This window comes from Arvicola amphibius, chromosome 7, assembly GCF_903992535.2.
Source record: "Arvicola amphibius chromosome 7, mArvAmp1.2, whole genome shotgun sequence".
Lineage (NCBI taxonomy): Eukaryota > Metazoa > Chordata > Mammalia > Rodentia > Cricetidae > Arvicola > Arvicola amphibius.
The window spans coordinates 81,223,219-81,243,843 of record NC_052053.1 but is presented as its reverse complement, the minus strand read 5'-3'; the positions used below and the strand labels follow the sequence as shown (position 1 = coordinate 81,243,843).

At 46.0% G+C, this 20,625-nt stretch overlaps 1 protein-coding gene across 10 annotated transcripts in view; it reads right to left on the bottom strand.

Moving 5' to 3' along the window:
* Positions 1-20,625, bottom strand: part of Foxn3 (forkhead box N3) — a 375,406-nt gene that overhangs the window by 213,146 nt on the left and 141,635 nt on the right. For 2 of the 10 annotated variants that reach the window (XM_038338241.1, XM_038338246.1), the window contains exon 1: positions 6,969-7,506. The exons of 7 other annotated variants lie outside the window; for them this stretch is intronic. The gene's annotated coding sequence lies outside the window, so the exon portion shown is untranslated. Of the gene's footprint in view, positions 1-6,968; positions 7,507-20,625 lie in introns of those variants that run through there. One more of the 10 variants, XM_038338245.1, reaches the window with a different exon arrangement.

Here is a 20,625-nt window from a genome sequence, read left to right as displayed (position 1 = left end):
CTTCCCCCTAGGCTCCACATCTTAAAGACTCCACCTCCCAATCGTACCACCACCCTAGGGACCACGCTATAATACAAGAGCCTTTGGGAGAGGCCCAGCCTGTAGTAGCCTTTGATTGAGTTGCAATGACAGTTAAATGAACTAATATTTGTAAGGAATGTATAGTGGAAGCCAGGTATGTAGTACAGGATTTTGGTTAAGTAAATAAATCAAAAGAAAGGTTTAGTTTTCACACTGACATATTTGCATAACAATTTATAATTTGTATGCTATGTCAGGGATTGTAAAAGACAAAAAGAGAGTAAATATTTGCTATATATAAAAAGAGGAAACTGGGCGTGATGGTGCATGCCTAGAATCCCAGCACTAGAGGTGAAGGCAGAAAGATCAGGGCTAAAGGTCATTCTGAACAACATAGGGAGGTTAGGCTACCTGAGCTTCAGTAACAAAGGGGAGTTAATATCTATATATGCAAATATATAATCTTGTATGTGAGCATACTTTTTTTTAATAACAGGTCTGGCATATAGCCTAGACTGGCCTAGGATTCATGATCCTTCTGGCTATGTCTCCCAAAGGCTGGGATTACAGGTATGTGCCACCACAGCTGGCTCAATGTATTCAATTTACAACTCTCTTATAACTTAAAAAGGAAAAAAAAAAACTCATCTTAATCAAAGGGGCCAATTCACAAAATAAGAAAAACAAAAATGGTACCATCCGCATGAAGAGGCTAAACTTCAGTGATGTCAAAGAAACACACACTATAGCAACTGTAAGTAGCTCATCCGTCAGAGTGTAAACAGGGGTGCAGGTGTGGATGGAAAGATGGCCTCATAACTGCGGGACAGGGCCACCTTAAAAGAGAAAAGAAAATGTGTTTGCGGAGCCCTGCCATTGATCCTAGATTGCCAGCTGATAGGGATGTCTCTGGGCACTTCCATTCCACCAGACTTCCTGGTCCCCGAGGCGGTAAATTCCAGAAAAGCAGGCGTCACTGGCACCCAGCTGCTGCATTCCAGAGTAAACACTTATGACCGGAGGTCCCAGGCACCAGCACCAACAGCTGGACCAAAGGCTCCCGCGGTGCATCCAAAATCATGAAAAATGCCTGATGGCAGTGGTGCATGCCTTTAATCCCAGCAGAGGCAGGTGGATCTCTGTGAGTTCGAGACTAGCCTGGACTATAGCCAGGGTTCCAGGATAGCCATGGCTATACAGAGGATCCCTGTCTTAAAAACCAAAAAAGAAAAAAAAATCATGAAAACTTAGAAATTGTGGAAATAGGATGCTGGAGACGTATTATTAATCCATAAACCAGCTGGGCCCTGTGGCCCCTTTGCTCCCTTGGATTCTCATCTTCCTGGTAGTTTTAAACAGTCTTTCAAGGCTTTCCCTCTCCTTAATGAGTTTCATATTTTCATTGACTATGTAAAACAATTTACCAACAGCTCATAATGTAGGAGTTGAGGAGTGTAAATATGTTGGCAAAGCTTTTCCCAAACTAAAGTATCTCATGAGCTTTTCAATGAGGGGGGCAGTAATAAAATGATCCCGTTTTCAAAAGCTGGCACTAGGAGCCAATGGAACGGCTGCCTGTTACAAACCCTCTATTCTGAGTTATGGGATCAGTCTACCCTCCAGGGCTCAGGTTAAGCCCTTTGAGTAGCAAACTTTCTCTGTGAAGATCCAAGAGTTCCAAAGCCTTGTGCATTTGTTGGGGAGGGACAACATCTACTTGTAGGATTCTTCTACATTTGTTATTATTGTTGTTGTTGTTACAAGAAATGAGATGTGTGAGCCCCCCTCCAACCCCAAACCCAGGGTACTCTGCATGAGCTGAAGCACACCAAAGGAGTGGGACAGTGGCTTCCCCTACCCTCCTGGGATGCAGCCTACAGCTGAGAGCTTGCCCTGCAGGAGGCTGTCCATCCTGAGGTTTGGGGCCACCTTTATCTACTGTTGATTGTCCTCTTTGTGAACATGATGATGGACAAAATAGCAGGAACACTTAACCATTGTTCCTAGGGGCAATGGTTAGGGGCCTGCAAGATCTGGCCACAATATTTCCATCAACACTTGGCCTTATTATTTGTGTTCCCATTTAAAGAAACCTAAGAGTGAGTAGCTAAGAGCTGATTATTGATTAGCTCCAGGTTGAAGACTCCACGAGGCACATCTGAAAGGTGCCTCCTCAGTACATTTGTCCATAAGACACATCACAGCCAGCTTGCCCTCTTGGGTGCCTTGTCCTGGATCTAGCTCTGTAGACGAGGCAGGCCTCGAACTCACAGAGATCTGCCTCGGGAGTGCTGGGATTAAAGGTGTGCGCCACCACCACCCGGCCTTGGCACGACTTTAAACAGCAAAATTACCAACCAAAAATACAAAAGTGCAAAAACTGTGATACTAGATAGACCACAAAAAGGACACCTGTTTGCATATCACCCCAAAATCAGCCAGGGACGGGCATAACTGAGAACTCAAATTGTTCACTGTCCCCCATGTATCTGAAAATGAGCATGAACAAGCATACCCAACTATTAATTTAGGGGTTACAAACGCAGTTTGACAAGTGGACAGACTCACCGATGAGAACTGACTGTTTTCAACAAATACTTATGAAGCGACTAGCCAGTGCCAGATCATATCCTAAGATTGGAATCTTCGGTGCAGAAACTGTGCCCATAGGTTCATGATGCAAGTACAGTCCCAGCTGGTGGCACTATTTGAGGGTGGTGGAAACTTTAGGAATTGGGACACACTTTTTCCTCTTTCCTGTCTGCTTCCTGGCCACCAGGATGTTAGAAGCTCTGCTCTCCAGCCAGGTAACCATGGACTGAAGCCTTCTGATTGTAAACTTGGAAAGATTGCTTCCTCTCAAATTGTATTTTATCTATCAAGGATTAATCAAAGGGACAAAAAGTCTAGCCAACACAAAGACTTTGCAATAATCATTTTAGTAAACCAGTTGGTGGTGCAAGCCTTTAATCACAGCACCTGAGAGGCAGGGGCAGACTATCTCTGTGAGGTCAAGGCCAACTTGGTCTACAGACTGAGTTCCAGGACAGCCAGAAATGTTACACAGAGGAACCCTGTCTCAAAAACATCCCTCCCACAAAAAAAAATTAATCTCATATCAGTCATATGAGGAGTTATATGATTTTATTTTCTAAATGAAGACCTCAAGTTGCAGAAAGGTTTGGCCACCTACCCAAGGTCATACAGCTGGTAAGGGATCTATGGGAACCAATACAGACTGCAGAATTCAGAGGAATCCAAGCTGCATCAGAGAAACCCAGACTACCTAGCTTGTTCTCAGGGACCTTCCTAGGGGAGGGACATGAGGAGACAGAAGCTATGAAGGCAAAGAGAGAACATTCGTGATGAGAACACAAAGCAAAAGCAAATAAGGGGGCTTTTTAGAGTCAGGGTTTCTCTGTGTAGCCCTGGCTGTCCTGAAAATCGCTCTATGGACCAAGCTAGCCTTGAAATCATACTGCCTGCCCCTACCTCCAAAGGCTGGGATTGAAAGTGTGCACCAACACCAATAAGGGGACCTTTAACCAAAAGAGACAGTACTTACAAAACAAAACCAAAAAGAAAGCTCACTTGCTGAGTCCCAGGATAGTAGTCTGTTTCTCTGTTTCTCTGTTTCTCTCTCTCTCTCTCTCTCTCTCTCTCTCTCTCTCTCTCTCTCTCTCTCTCTCTCTCTCACACACACACACACACACACACACACACACACACACACACACACACACACAATCAACCAGGGACTGAAGAGACGGCTCAGTGGTTAAGAATACTTGATGCTCTCAGATGGTCTGGGTTCAGTTCCCAGTACCCAGCATGGTTCACAACTGTCTGTCACTCTAGTTCCAGGGGATCGGATGCCCTCTTCTGACCTCTGTGGACACCTGTATGCCCACAGAGCAAATATGTATGCCGAAACATACACACATATATATTAAATAAATAAATCTTTTTAAAAAGTAAATAAATAAACAGATACCAAATGTCAAACAGACTGTAAATCCTTTGACTAACAGACAGACGGCACGTGGCACAATTTACTCGGAAATTTTAATCAATTCCCTTGCAAAAAGCAAATTTCACCATATCCCTGTGTCTAGTCTCTCATCTGCCAGCTCTACCATGACAAGCAGCCTCATTGGCCCTCCCTCCTCAGGTGCTCATGGGCACCTTTGCTGTTCTCTCTGGTGAGTACATGGCTGCTGTAGCTCACTCCCAAGCCTGGTCATCCCCAAGGGGTGGCATGCCTTCTCCCTTACTTTTACAAAGGGATACGAGAGAAAGCAGTTCCTCTATCCACCACGTTCTCTCTAAAGGAAAGCAAAAACACTAAAGCAGGTGGGATTTCTGGGAAATGGCACATAGCTTAAAATACTAGCCAACATATCTCCCACAGTCAAAGTCCCTACCAGAGACTAGTGACTTCCTCAGATTGCCACAACATCCAAATCTGCCATCTCTGCTGCATGGTGAAGTTCAATAATACTTTCTATTTTGAACCCCCTGCTGCCTCTTGTGCCTGTGTGTGTGTGTGTGTGTGTGTGTGTGTGTGTGTCGGGGGTGGGTATGCACTTGTGTATACATGTGTGTGGAGGCCAAAGGATAGTCTATTCCTTTGGTATCAAACACTATTTTTTGAAGCAGGGTCTCTCACTAGTCTGCCAAGTAAGCTCAACTGGCTGGCCTGCAAACCCCAGGGATCCCCCTGTCTCTACTGCCCAGCACTGGAATTGCAAGCAGGTGCTACCACACCTGACTTTAAAAGGAGTGGGGTCCTGGGGATAAAATTCACGACATCATGAATGATCTATCTTCTTAGCTATTTTATGCCACTAAGATCCTTTTCTGCCTGTGGTGCTGGGATTTTCGCTTCAGAAACTGATGGATGCCAGGCAAGTGTTTTACACCGAGCCACCCACAACCTTCCCCATGCCGTTAATCTTGTGAGTCAGCACAAGCAAAAGGTGCCCATAAACCGTGAGGTACGACAGCATGTGTAGTACCTCATCTCAGCCGGTGGAGGCTGGGAAGGAAGTAACCACACAGCCTGCTCACTGTGTCTGGGGGTGCGTTCAACAACACCCCACTGTGTCTGGGGGTAACAGCACCCCACATCTCTGTACTCAAGTCATGTGACTGTGACTGGTTTCAAAGATTTGGCCTCTAAACAACCAGACATCCTTTTTAAGTTGGCGTTCCTTCCAAAGAGAACACCGAGCATCTGTGTGCCTCACATAGGGCTGGGTCAGTGAGCCAACAATATGGATCCCAGAAAGGGGTGCTGCCCAAACTGCTCAGGGCAGCCACTAGTGTTCATTGCTCAGAGGAAATGTCAAAGTGTGTTCAGAACAGGGGTCTAGGCTCTTGGCCGGCAGGGGCCACCCAAAGACCAATGTATACATATCACAGTGTCCTGGAGTCAGGGTAGAGTTCAAGTCTGGGAATGAGTGGACATCAGAGCCATCAGAGCCCATAGAAGCTGCCTGGGACAAGTTCAAATGGAGAGAAACGGGCCTGTGATATTTGATTCAAAACCCCACTACCACTGCATACCCAGGCTAGGCTTGCACACACACCAACCTCGCAAGAATATCTCAAATGGCATGGCAAGAAGGCAAACTCCACGGTTCACTTTCTCTTATCGGTGTGTTCTGCGGAAGAAACGGTGGTCACTGCTGATCCTCCTGGGCCTGTATGTTGCCTGGGAGCTCTGTGTGTGTCTGTGTGTGTGTGTGTGTGTGTGTGTGTGTGTGTGAACTCTAGGGATCTGCCTGCCTCTGCCTCCCCAGCACTGGAATTACAGATAGGTGTTACCACACCTAACTTTGTATCCCAGTTACAAAGATCCTAACTGTGCTAGAGATCCCAACTCAGCTCTTCATGCTTTCAAGCACTTTAGGATTAACCCATCTCCCCAGCTCCTTCCTGGGATCTCAACAGGTCTTCCTGTCAACCCCTCCATAGAAACAATACAGGTTCAATTACCCCTGCTTATCCAAAACAGTAGCTTTGCTGTGTGCCAAGGTTCTTTATCCAGACCACCTTCATATTCAGAACTGGAACAAGACAATACAACCTCTCTCCCTAAACTCCAACCACAACCCCCACCTAAAATGCCTGCCAGGTCAGAGCCCAGCTCAGCTGCTACAAAACACTCTCTAGTTCGCTCTGCTTATGAAGAACTCAACCATCACATCAAACACAGAGGGAATACTACACACTAGTGGCTAAAGAAACACACACATGCACACACAGCACACCTATGCACACACACAGGGGTGGAGGGAAGGGATGCCTTCCAACCATTTCAGTATCTCTGGCAGATACCACCAAAACATTTTTTTAAAAAAAAAATTCCTTCCAAACTTCTCTCTGAGCCTTCAAGGCCCTGAAATGTGAGAGTCTCTGGCCCGGCACAGGGCAAGAAAGGCAAGGTTTCAATGAAACACAAAAGCCAGCACAGACCTGAAGGGGAACAGGCGGCCCCCTACGACAAGGCAGCCAACTGCCAAGCTGTCATTTTGCTCGGCGGCTGAACAGAAGGCTCGAGTAATGACAACCACAAAACTCATTTAAAGTCTGAAAAGGTGACTAATGAGCTCATTCATGCTGGCTATAAATTATTCACTACAACACTGATCCCACTCAAGACAAACAGTAAAGTAAACTTTAAACACAGACCCGGCCAGCCTTCCAACGTGCGGCAAGTTTTGTCTGTAAGACTTCTCAGAATGACAGGGATACTTGTCCCTGTTGTCTATTGTCACATTCGTCTTCTGTTTACTTTTTTTTTTACTGCCTTTAATCAAGTTAAGCAGACACAGCTGTTACACATTTATTTCTCTGCTGTATTTTTTTCATTAGTTATTACGAGCAATCATGAAGCCCTAAAAATAACAGCAAATTATATTCTCTAGAAACCGAAGGCTGACCTTAAAATGAAGCCCAGGTCTTCAGAAAGAATATTCATACGCACATGGTGGACGAGTGACCCGCACCATCTTGGGGAGCTCTGCAGTTTGCTTCTAAATGGCCATTGGTCCTGGAGTGGACAGGTTGCCTTGAAACCCGATGCTGCAGACCCTGCTTCCAGCGGTCAGGTCTGGGCTCAGGTTTTCACGAAGACATTATCATCTTAAGCAAATAGATGAACCGTCTGCTGGCTTTTTCCAGCCCTGATAAAGAGCAGGTCCCTTCGAACTCACCACAGTGTTACAGATTGCTTTCGGTTTCCTGTTTAACATTAAATAGAGAATTGTCGCTCTTCTGTTTTTACAAACCGAACTATTTGCTGCCGCCGCCGCACTAAAAGCCCGATGACGGCGGCTAAGTGGTCCCCCTTTCTCTTTGTGTTTATCCGACTATCATTTTCAAGACATTGTAGGAGTTTAGAGTTTCAAATCTGTCTGAGGGATTTCTCTTTAAGTCCCCAAACAAGTACTTCATATTAGAGCCTGGTCAGAGATCTGAACATTATGTAGTTTTAAACTGCTTTGGATCCTTTGAAAAGAAGCCACAGGAAAGACGCATGCTCAAAGAGGGGCAGACGGAGGCTCTAACTAATCAAAAGTGAAAGCAGGAAAGTTGGATGCTCGGGTTCTGGCTCACTGCGGGGATGAATGAGAAACACAGACAAGACGCGAGTCCGCTTTACTCTGGGCCCCGGCCGTTCCCGGTCTCCATTTAAGGAAAATCTTTCATATTTTCAGCTTCTTGCATAAACTAAATGAATACCTTGTCCACCATTTCTGTTGTCTGAGATGCAAAAAAAAAAAAAATGTTTTTTGTTTCATATGGAGAAAGGGCAGTCCGGCAATATTGACAGGCAAGGCCATTGCCACCTACCAATAGCAATCTGTGGGCCTTGTCGTGTTTATCACGGCTTTATCCATGGTTCTGGATCTACCAGGAATTATTAACTTTAAGACACCCCCACCCCAGAGTTCCGGAAGTTGCTTTGGGTCTCTTTTCTTTAGTTTTTGGTCAATTTTACTTCTTAGGTTTGTTTTGGGTTTTTTTGAGACAGGATCTCACTATGTAGACCAGGCTGGCTTCAAACTCCCTATGCAGATCAGGCTGGCCTTAAACTCACAGAGATCCACCCATTTCTGCCTCTCCAGTGCTGGGATTGAAGGTGTGCACTGACACAACCGACTTCACAGAGCAGTTCTGTTCCCACGTGATACAATACGAGGACACGTGTGGAGGTCAGAGTACAACATGTAGGATTTAGTTCTATTCTTCCACTACACGGGTCCCAGGCATCAGACTTGGGTCACGGCAATTGGCAGCAAGCACCTTTATGAGATGAGCCATCTTGTTGTCCATGGCGTAAGGCTTTTGAAAAATCTAACATCACAATGCAAAACTCCAATTCCAACCAAATAAATGGAAAGGTCTGAACAGGGTCCCACTGGAGGGCCAGCTGCTCCACAGCTCTCCTCCTGGGGCATCTCTGTGGAAGGGTGTGGGTGGAAACTATACTTCGAAAGCGAGCCTCACCTGCCGTCTCCCCTGGCAGCATAGCTGACAGACACAATCCACCATTGGTGAGAAACCTGGCGTGTTGGTAGACTGTCTAAACACCACCCCCGCTCCTAGTTTCCCTGGGGTGAACCACGAACAATGTCAGTTTTGCCTGAAGACAGTTAGTGCTTCAGAACAACAGCCGTCAAAACAATGGCGAGCAAGTCCTCAAGGACGCCATCCAAGGAATCAATCGCTGGAAGAGCTGCTCTGGCTGCACCGCTCTCCGCGTTCCCTGCGGGCCAGGCTCTGTGCCAGCAACCCTCCCTGCATTATTAATTCATCGTTTACTGCCCATCTTTCACGAGGAAGGTCCCGCCATCTCTGTGGACAGAGGACAGTCACTGAGGCTAAAGAGAAGTCAAGTGACTTCTCATAGGTAGAGAAGGGATAAGATAAAAAGCTAAGACCCTGGCCTAGAGCTCAGCAGTCAAGACTATTGGCTGCTCTTCTGGAGGACCAGGCTTTGAACCCCAGCACTCAGCTCACACCCATCTTCACCTCTGATCCAGGGAAGCCAACACTTTCTTCTATCCTCAGTGGGCATTGTAGCCACGTGGTGCACACGGACAAAATATAAAAAAATAAATGTGGCTCCATGTTAGAACCTGAGTCCCTAATGTGGTATGGTGTGAGCTGATGGGAAGCTAAGGACAGGGCTTTGCGGCACATCCTTAGGTCACTGGGGGCATTGTCCTGGGGAAGGGTATAAGGTCATTTTCAGTGACTCCTGGATTACCTGTGTAATCCTAGAGTTAGAAGGCTGAGGTAGGAGAATTGCATTGAGTCTGAGGGACTGTGGGGTGACTCTGTCTCAAAACACACACACACACACACACACGCACACACACACACACACACACACACACATACACACGTGCACGCGCGTGCACATGCATGCACATATACCACCTCAAAACAAACTACTACTAATGTTAGAAGAAAATGATATCTACAAGCCCTGTGGGTAGGAAAATCCAGCCCCACCATCAACTACAAAGGCTCTAAGATAACTAAGAATGAACCATCCTGATGGAAAACTCAATACAGGAGCCAACAGATCTCTGTGGTTAGAAGTCTGACATGACTTTTCTGTTGCTTGTGACCAGAAGTACCTTGACAGACACCCATACGGAGTTAGTGATCGATGGCGTCTCATTGCCTACCCATAGAAATTTCTACAATAAAACTTTTCAACAGAATAAAATAAAAAAAATGACATTTGGACAGGTTTAGCGACAAGACTTGTTAAGATTAAAATGGCTTAAGAGAAAAAAATCCAAATTGCAAACTTTACCAAGCACTTTCAAGGTCTGGGGAATTATAAATGGGAAATGAATTGTAGGGAATCCACGGATAACAGAAGACATCTGTGCATTTAACCAGAGGTGAGCATGACCCCTCACTGAGGTCTACAGTTTAACTGGAAGGGAGCTCATTCCTGGGGGGCAAGGGAGAACACAATGTCTCAGACAGGCACCCTGAAGCATACAGTCTAAGGCCAGTGATCAAGAAGAAATGAGGACAGCCACATGGCTGTTCACTGAGCAGTTACTCATGACAGACACTGTGCTATGCATTTTATCTGTTTTCTGTCAGAGAAAGCTCTCAGCTTTCTGTGTTTCAAACAAGTCACTATACAAAAAAAAAATCATCTTAAAAGTGCTGTAAAAAAAAAAAAAAAGAAATTTTGCCAAAACTGACACCGTTTCCTTAAAAGCTTACATGGCATTAGCAATAATCTGTTATGATGCTTAATGTTTTTCTAAGCTATTGTTGTTCAAACAACAACAAAATGTCCCAACCAACCACGTCAGGGCAATGAACAAATTATCTTCCTAGTTCTCCATGCAGAAAATAGTATTCCAAAATCAGGGTCTACGGAGAAATAATTAGAGTTCACAGTCCAGGACGATGTGCACGAGAAAGCAATGCCAGAGCCCAATGCGGAGGTAATTAGGTAATAGCATGTTATTGTCTGGCTTTTTTCAATAGTTCAACTGTCAGGCCTTTAAGCATATACTTTTTTGTTTTCTTTCATCATTTGAAATAAGTGCTCACCCTTCTACTTTGCTGTGGTTTTTATTTGTTGTTTTGGGTTTTTGGTGCTGCACATTGCGCATTGAACCCAAGACCTGAGAGTCTCTAGGAAGCCCTCCTCCACTGCTCCACGCCTTTCCTGTCGGTATTTTACACTCTTGACTTTTTGTTTGTTGCTGTTTTTGTAAGACCCACCCATGATAAGCTAAATATGAACAGACCACCCAAAGGAAGTTCTTTACTTCCAACCATTATCACCTGCCAGTGTGGGACTCAGCCATCGATAAGTTTAATAGAGGCCTGAGTCTCAGCAGTTTACCCTGAAGCAATACCTGGTTGCAGAAAGGACCATAAACTAAGATTACCTGAGCACCACCCAAGAACAGACCATCCAAAGGAAATGACTAAGGTTCCAACCGCTGTGTAGATAGGATCACCTGCCAGCACACACACACACACACACACACACACACACACACACACACACCAGGACACCCCTAGACAAATATCAGCCAATCAGGGGTCCTGAACCTAAGAAACCCCTCACCCCCACCTTTACTACTATTTAAAAAAAAAAAAAAAAAACAACTCTAACTGAGCTCGAGGCTCTCTGTTTACTCCAATACGTTGGACATGCGGAGAGTCCGAGTTTGCAGACTTGCATAAAGGTTCTTTTGCTTTTACATACGGGACTCAGTCTCCTTATTGACTTTGGGAGACTTTGCAGATTTGGGCATAACAGGTTTTTTTTGTTGTTTTTTTGTTTTGTTTTCTGAGACAGGGTCTTTCTGTGTAGCCCTGGCTTTCCTGGAACTCTCTGTAGACCAACCAGGTTGGCCTCAAACTCAGAGATCTGCCTGCCTCCACTTCTCGGGTACTGGGATTAAAGGCCTGTGACACCACCACCCGGTTTACACTCTTTCCTTGAAGAAGGTCTCTCCAAGCTGAACTGATCTTGAGCCATACAAAGTCCACATCACTCAGGTGTAGCATGAATTCTAGTTGGTCTCAATAATAAAAACCCAGAGTTAGACATAGGGTTAATGCTAAAGATCAGAGAAGCGGAGAGGCCAGCCACTAGAGAGTTCTTTTACCTCTACCGATGCTCACACAGAGGGGACGATCCTATCCTCAGACTGCGTCTCCAGATTCCTTTTGTCTGTACCAAACCTCAGACTGCTGTGGGCTCCTGTCTCCTCCCGCCTTATATTCCTCTCTCCACCCAGCCACACACTCCTGTCTCCACCTCCTTAGTGCTGGGATTAAAGGCATAGGATCCCAAATGCTGGAACTGCCTTTTTGTGAACTCTGTTTCCCTTTTAGACTAATTTAATCTTGTGTAGCCCACTGTGGCCTTGAACCAACGGAGTTCCCTCTCAGTCTGCCTGAGTCCTGAGATTAAAGGTGTGTACCACCACTCCCTGGTCTTCAGCTCTGCATTCTGATCTTCAGGCAAACTTTATTTGTTGAAACATAAACAAAATAGCACTACACTCAGGAGTCCCTACCTTGTGCTGTGTAGTACTTTGTTGTGTAAATGTACCACATTTTCCTTATCCATTTTTTGATCGAGGGGCATTTAGGTTGTTTCCAGGTTCTGGCTATGACAAACAAAGCTGTTATGAACATAGTTGAGCACATGTCCTTGTAGCACAACTGAGTATCCTTTGGATATACACCCAAAAGTATTACTGGGTCTTGAGGAAGGTTGTTTCCTAATTTTCTGAGAAATTGCCACACTGATATCCAAAGGGGCTGTATCAGTTTGCACTCCCACCAGCAATGCAGAAGTGTTCCCTTTTCCCCACATCCTCTACAGCATAAGTTGTCATCAGTGTTTTTCATCTTGGCCATTCTTACAGGTGTAAGATGGAATCTCAGAGTTGTTTTGATTTGCATTTCTCTGAAGACTAAGGATGTTGAACATTTCCTTAAGCGTCTTTTAGCCATTTTAGATTCCTCTGTTGAGAGTTCTCTGTTTAGGTCTGTACTTCATTTTTTTAAATTGGATTATGTGATCTTTTGGTGTCCAATTTCTTGAGTTCTTTGTATATTTTGGAGATCAGACTTCTGTCTGATGTGGGGTTAGTGAAGATCTTTTCCCATTCTGTAGACTGTCGTTTTATCTTGTTGACCGTGTCCTTTGCTTTACAGAAGCTTTTTTATTTATTTTTTATTTATTTATTATGTATACAACATTCTGCCTCCATGTATGCCCGCACACCAGAAGAGGGTACCAGATCTCATTACAGATGTTTGTGAGCCACCATGTGGTTGCTGGGAATTGAATTCAGGACCTCTGGAAGAGCAGACAGTGCTCTTAACTACTGAGCCATCTCTCCAGCCCTACAGAAGCTTTTCAGTTTCAGGAGGTCCCATTTATTAATTGTTTCTCTCAGTGTCTGTGCTGCTGGTTATATTTAGGAAGTGATTCACTGCCAATGCGTTCAAGTGTACTTTCCATTTTCTTTTCTATAAGGTTCAATGTGGCTGGCTTTATGCTGAGGTCTTTGATCCATTTGGACTTGAGTTTTGTGCATGGTGATAGATATGGGTCTATTTTCATTCTTCTACATGTTGATATCCAGTTATACCAGAACCACTTGTTAAATATGTTTTCTTTTTTCCATTTGATTTTTTTTTTTGCTTCATTGTCAGAGGTCAGGTATTCGAAGACGTGTGGGTTGATATCCAGGTCTTCTATTCGGTTCCATTGGTCCTCCCGTCTGTTCTTATGCCAATACCAGGCTGTTTTCAATACTGTAGCTCTGTAGTAAAGTTTGAAGTCAGGGATTGTGATGCCTCCAGAAGTTCTTTTATTGTACAGGATTGTTTTGGCTATGCTGGGTTTTTTGCTTTTCCATATGAAGTTGAGTACTCGAAAGAATTTTGCTGGGATTTTGATGGGCATTGCGTTGAATCTGTAGATTGCTTTAGGTAAGACTGCCAAAGTATGTACAGTTTATGATGAGGGACCTGGGCCTCAAGTGAGGGAGACGGAGCAGCAGGCTCTCAGGTGTGATTAGCTTAGCTCGCCATCCCTAAAGATGGGAAGGAGCAGCCTTCTCTGATTGGTTCTTTTCAGGTAGCAGGCAGAGGAGTAAAGGGAACTCTCAGACCCAGCAAGAACAGTCTTACTTCCACTTCCACTCTGAACAGAAGGTTCAGCCTCTCACATGTCATCTTTCAGGGTGGTAGACTCTCTCTTTCGGGATTATTATGGGCTACAACAAGACAGGCACTACAGGGACAGTATGTGTGCAAGTTCAGGTCACACTGGGACCTGAAGGTTGCCCTCTCAAGGACTTATGAGAGAGGATCAGCCCTGAGGGCACACAGAAAGTGAAACCTTTAAAGTCAGCCTGGTGTGGCTATCCTTTTCCCCTGGCCCTGCCCCTCCCCCTCCAAGGGGGCTCATTCCAGGTAGCCAGACTGGTCTTCAGGGATCTTTGCACTTCCCTGGCTTGCCGGGCTCTTTGGTCCTTCACACTTCCACTATATCTGCATAAAACTCCCAGTCAATGGAGTATTCACACAGTCCCGATACTCTGTGTGATCCACCCTCCCTGCAGAACCCGGTCCCTGCCTCCTTTCCCCACCATGATTTACTTTGTTCCCAGTGATAACATTGAAAAGCAGTTTGTGCCTTACCTTTTTAGAATGGTGGTTAGTAGAGCAGGGAGCTTAGTGGCCACCTCGCCTTGGACTTCATCATTCTGACCAACCTTCAGGGGCTAGCTCTGCTTCCCAGACACTCCGCCTACCAACCCTGGAATGTGCTCCTAGTTAAACCTTGGGTACAGGATGGTGTATAGATATGCAAAGTGTGGAGGTGGGGGAAACCCACCCGGCTCCCAGCCAGCTGGGAGAGCGGAGTTAGCATCTCTAAGGAATTAAAGAGTCCCCTTGAAACCGGAGGTGAGGTAGCAGTGAATTGAGGGTTGGGATCACAGGAGATGGGGGTGGGGGAATCTTCCAAGTCTTGTCTAGTACCTTGAGATCAGTAAACCTGCTATTGACATTGAACAGTGCACGCAGTGACCAGAGGCTAGCTGGCTTTTCCTGTGGCTCTCTGCTTCCCTTCCCAGTTCTCTAAGCTGGGTTTCTCACTGTAGATTTACACTCAGGCTTTTGATTAACTACCATGAGCCCCTCGGCTCAACCAAGGTTTGAGAAACGAAACAATGGGTCTGCTCTCTGAGCTGAAATCCGGACGTGAAGATGAAGACCACAGGAAGTCTCCCTCCCTGCCCCCACTCGCCATAGTGACCATGGGGAAGCCAAAGTGTCATTTGAGATGACTGAAGAAGCACCAGACATTTTCACAAGCACAAGATTGGAACATAAACACTCTAAGTAAGTGATCTACTCCTGAGCTACATCAGTCGCTTGTGTTTGGGGACAGGGTATCCCTACCTAATTATGGGTGTCTTTGAACTCTCAAATCTTCTGCCCCCAATGGCTTCCCCACCAAACGCAACAACTTCAACTTTTAACTTTTTTTTTTTTTTTTACCGACATTTCACCTATTTAAAATACCACGGCTGGCAATATGGCTATGACTCTCTTGGTATAGCGCTTGCCTATCCATAAAGCCCTGGGTTCATTTCCCAGCATCCCATAATTGAAACACAGGTGGCACACAGCTGTAATCCTAGCATTCAGGAGGTGGAGGCAGGAGGATCACAAGGTCAAGGCTGTCCTTGCCTACACAGGAAGTTCGAGGGGGGCCAGCCTAGGTTACAGGAGACGCTACCTCTCACTCAAAGCAAAATCAAATAGAAGACACAGGACTGACAAGAAGTCTAGTCAAGGCAGCTGGGTAGCCCTTGCTGGACGGTCAGGGCTTAGGGAAGTCATGTGACCTCTCTGCTGCTTAGTGCTGCTACCTGTAAAGTGGGAATATTGTACAGTCTACCCAGGGAAACCACACGGAGGATTGAAACCCTGCTTGAAGTACCCCAAATGAACGCATTCCACCTGGTAAATGCTATCCTAGCACTTTCTATGATCATGGCAAAACTAAAAAGATTTAGAAGGTGGCAGATGAGATGGCTCAGCTACTAAAGTTCTTGCCCTGGAATCATGGTGGCCTGAGCTCATCCTCAGAAGTCAGAGACCCACAGGTGTGTTGTGGCATGTACATCAGCATGGGCATGCGCGCACACACAAAACATATACACACACCACTAAAAATAATACATTTTAAAACAAAAAGATAATCCTAAGACAAGAGCTGGGAGCTTACAAAGAAGGATGGGAATGTAGTTCAGTAGAGTTCTTGACTCACAATATAGGCCTCTATGCAGACCTTGAACTCACAGAGATCTGCCTATCTCTGTCTCTTGGGTGCTGGTGTTAAAGGTGTGCACCACCATACCCCACTGTGCCTATAGTCTTATGTGGTGCTGATGTTGAAACCCAGAACATCACACATTCTAGGCAGCTAAGCTCCATCCTCAGTTGAGGGCCCGGGGTACGGTAGCTCAGTGGTAGAGTGCCTGCCGAGCATAGAGGTCCTGGGCAAAGGAATAGTACCCAGAAGGAAACGAACTTCAGAGAAAGGAAAGGGGCAGAGGGGACAAGAAACGCTGAGAGTTAAGCAGCCAAGAGCACAGGGGCCCAGGGGACAGGCTGGTGTATCTGAGCAAAGAGTCATTCAGGGAGTCATAGAAGGGCAGTGGGAATGTAAGGTTAGAGCCAGACCATGAAGAATCTGGAGTCCTAACCTACAAGTTTGGGTTTCACCTGGACAATGGGGAGCCGAGGAATATTCTACAGATAGAACGTAATGATAGCAGTATCTTCGGAAGATAAATCTGGTCACTAATATAGAGGAAGAACTGGAAGAAAGTGAACTGTTACGGAATTGGACTTAAAGAACACGGTAGCTGTCACACTGGGGCACTGTTTCAATAATGGAAAGAAAAGACTTTGGTCTTCACTTTACGGTATCCTTGTGTATCCTTGATGCTTCCCCGTGTCTTATATATTAATATCTGACAAATAAGTAAAACTGGAATCCAACAAGGAGAATATTTCAGATTAAAAGAGAAGTAAAGGTCAGGCCTTTGTGTAAGTATTACTCTTCTGGGAGACACGTGTAGGAACGCTGGAGGACCTGCCCTTTGACTGCCCACAGAGGAGAATGGCCATTACAGCACGAAGGGGTTTGCTCCTCTCTTCCCCTGTAAAAATCACCTCTGTTCTGCCTTCTCCAGGCTCCCGGCCTTCTCCCGCTTGATGGCCTCCTCAATCCCCCAGACTCCTGGCTTCTGACACCAGGCTTTCCAGGCTCAGGCTGGCTTGTCGGAGTGGGAGGCAGCACAGAGCAGAGGTTGAAAAACTGCCTCTCGAGTAGACAGTCTGGAGTCTCTGCCCCAGTGTGAACCACCATGGGTGACTAGCTCTGGCTTTCCAACTTCTGAGCTCAGGGTCAGAAGCAAACCCTGGGAATGGTAAACGCGTATGTGTGACATGAGCCTTCACCTGAAAGATATCTGCAAAGTGCTTGACTACAGGGCTAGGCACCTGTGTAGAACTCTATGGAGTTGCTGCCAGCTGGCTTTATTGGGTTGTACTGAGATCTGGCTGAGTTGCTCAAGGGAAACCAGTCTTGCTGGGCAAAAGGCACTTCCCTAATTTAATTATCATATACCCAATGCAGAAACTGTTTTTCCTCCCATCAGATTACATCAGCAGATTCCCAGAGGATCAACTCTAAAGACTAAAAGTGCTCAGGGACCCAGATGTCAGCACTGTAGCCTGGCTACAGCTATATTTCATGGAACCTGTGGGAGAGTTCCCCAGTGACCACTGGAAGGGCGAGAAACCTTGAAACTCTGAGCTGGCAGCCCCTAGTCCGTTGGTCATGCCAGGGGAGATTCAGGCATCTCCCTGCCCTCTCTCCCTCACACCCAAGTCAAGGCCTCCTAGAAGATTCAAGGGAAGAATGGGGTCTAGAACTTGAGTTTCACGGCTGTCTTTTCTTCCTAGAATGCCACCCTTCTAATTTTTTCCACAGTTATTGTGTGTGTGTGTGTGTGTGTGTGTGTCCACATGTGGAGATCAGAGTACAGCTTGCGGGAGGCAGGGCTGTCCTACCGTGTGTGTCTCAAGCCTCAAACTGAGGTTAGCAAGCCATCTCACCAGCCCAGAAATTCCCTTTTCTAGTCCAACAATATAATGGTCATCGTGGAATACTTAAAACCACATACACAATGTAGACAAAGGGACAGTCATATTCTATCGTGCAGGGTCTCTAAATCCCTTGGAGGGATTCAAACTTCCTGGACTTTCCATGCATTTAACATGATGGTGGACCACAAGCATGCTGGGCCTGCTTTACCTGCTTCCCATGGTATAGAATCTGTCTCTATGACAAAACTCTGAGCTCCGAGAGGGTTCAGATTGCATTGGTCTTTTTCTGTTTTGTTTTGATTTTTGTTTTTTCGAGACAGGGTTTCTCTGTAGCTTTGGAGCCTGTCCTGGAGTTAGCTCTTGTAGACCAGGCTGGCCTCAAACTCACAGAGATCTGCCTGCCTCTGCCTCCAGAGACCTGAGACTAAAGGCGTGCACCACCGCCGCCTGGCGATTGCATCGGTCTTAATGGTACATACGCTTCCCACCTACTCTATACCCACCACATAGTAGGCCCTCTATAAACAATCATACAGTGAGTGCCAGTTGCACAGTGCCACAAGCAATAGCCAACGACTTCACCTCTTTCTCTCATACGGGTACTTACGTTAGCTCCAATTGTCTCTACCGTCAACACACTCAGATGAATGACCCAACCCCCACACACAGAGATCATCATTTCCCCACAATGAACCCTGGAGGAGGAGCTGCCGGGCCAGTGAGTATGCATAGGCATGATGATCAGCGTTAGCCATAAACGTGACATGATCTAAAGTCAGGTAGGATGAGATTCCCAGTGAGGAATTGCCTAGATCGGGTCGTGGGTATGACTGAGGGATTGTTTTGATTCGTTAAAGGATGTGGGATGTAAATAAATAAAATAATAAAGATTCATTAAAGGATGTGGCATGCAAATAAATAAATTGAAAAATAAAAAATAGTAAACCTAAACTTATTGAATATTTACTTCCTATTTGCTTTGAGTTTACACATAGGGTTTGGTTGAATCCTTTTAAGTCCTCTTAAGGAAAACAGAATAGAGAAAGTGAGGTACCACCAGCAAGCAAGCATTTTCATTTTCCTCTGCCCCTGCCCATGGATGTGATGCGAACAGCTCTCTCAAGCTCCTGCCACAGTGACATCCTTGAAGGGATGGACTGCATCCTGGGCTGCTGAGCCGAAATGAACTCTTTCTTCTCTAAGTTGCTGTGCACCCGGGTATTTCATCACAGCAACAGAAATAACACTGAGAAAATAAGGAAGGCCTTGCAACTTGGAACTGCTGCCTGGCAGTTCTTCGATGTCCCACGCGGGCGATCCAGCACAGTGGACAGCCGAGAGCTCCGGCTCCCTATGAGTTTGAGTCATGGGGAAGATGGTAGCCTTCCAGTGGGTGCTTTAGTGATGAACGGAGGCCTGGACGTCTGCCGTGGAACAATCCCCAGCATATAAGAAAGCACCTTTGCCAGCATCCCTCTGTTCCCTTTTGCACAACACTGGGGACACCTGACACAGCCACGAGGAGAATTACCAACTCCCACTTCCCAAATGTACTGTGCGAGGAAACACACCCCACGTCCCAGGAGCTGCTAGGTCCAGCATGGAAAGCCAGCTCTGTCCCTGCAAACAGCAGCCCACACCAAATCTGTGTCTCTCTGGCACCAAGTCTGTTTGGTTTGACTTGTCTATAAATACCTGTACTTCAAAGTCAATGTCCAGAGTGGATTCTCCACACTTTTTTTTAAACATACATGCATACATTAAGTATACAATGTTAGCCTCAAAAACACATGTTTTACATTTGCTTTCTTGAATAGAATTCCCCTTAACATTCTACCAGCAAGTTAAATTCCAAATGGGTGTCTCCACTGACTTTTCCATGTCAATCAAAGAGCTCACTGGTGACCAGGTGCGGCATTATCCAGATGCACAGCCTCTCCTTACACCCCACCCCACCGTACCCTAAAACACTCATGATATGATGTAACGAGTTCGTGTCTCCTTCTCTCGGTCCCCTCACAAGGCTGAGAGTTGCGCACCCAGGGAAACCACTAGCTTGTCTGCAAGGCCTTGTCAGAGGGGAAGGATGCAGAATCACTCATATCCTTTGCAGATGAAAGCCTGAACTCAAATCCCGTCTCTGTCCCCAGATGACTTTGTCGAGGTTGCCTTCTGCTTCCGCTTCTCAGGAACCCAAATGAGGTGGCCCCTGCACTGCCCTGTGTGCTCTGCAAGACACACACAGAGCTAAGGAGCTAGACCATAAGGACCTTCCTGTTCTTCAAGGAACCAAGTTCAAGGTCCTCCTCTGTCAGCACACCTGCTTTCTTGCCTTATGGATCAGACCCAGTTTTCCATTTTCAATTTTCTTTTCTTTTCTTTTCTTTCTTTCTTTCTTTCTTCCTTTCTTTCTTTCTTTTCCTCCTCCTCCTCCTCCTCCTCCTCCTCCTCCTCCTCCTCCTCCTCCTCCTTCTCCTCCTCCTCCTCCTCTTCTTTTTTTTGAGACAGGATTTCTCTGTGTAGCCCTGGCTATCCTGGAACTCACTTTGTAGACGAGGTTAGCCTTGAACTCAGAGATCCTCCTGCCTCTGCCTCGCACCCCCCCCCCCGCAGTGCTAGAATTAAAGGCATGTGTTATCGGCACCAGTCCAAACTCAGTTTTTTTATTTCCTCTCTCTCTCTCTCTCTCTCTCTCCCTCTCTCCCTCTCTCCCTCCCTCCCTCCCTCCCTCCCTCCCTCCCTCCCTCCCTCCCTCTCTCTCTCTCTCTCTCTCTCTCTCTCTCTCTCTCTCTCTCTCTCTCTCTCTCTCTCTTGCTCATTTGTTTGTTTTTCAAGACAGGATGTCTCTGAAGCTTTGGAGCCTGTCCTGGAACTAGCTCTTGT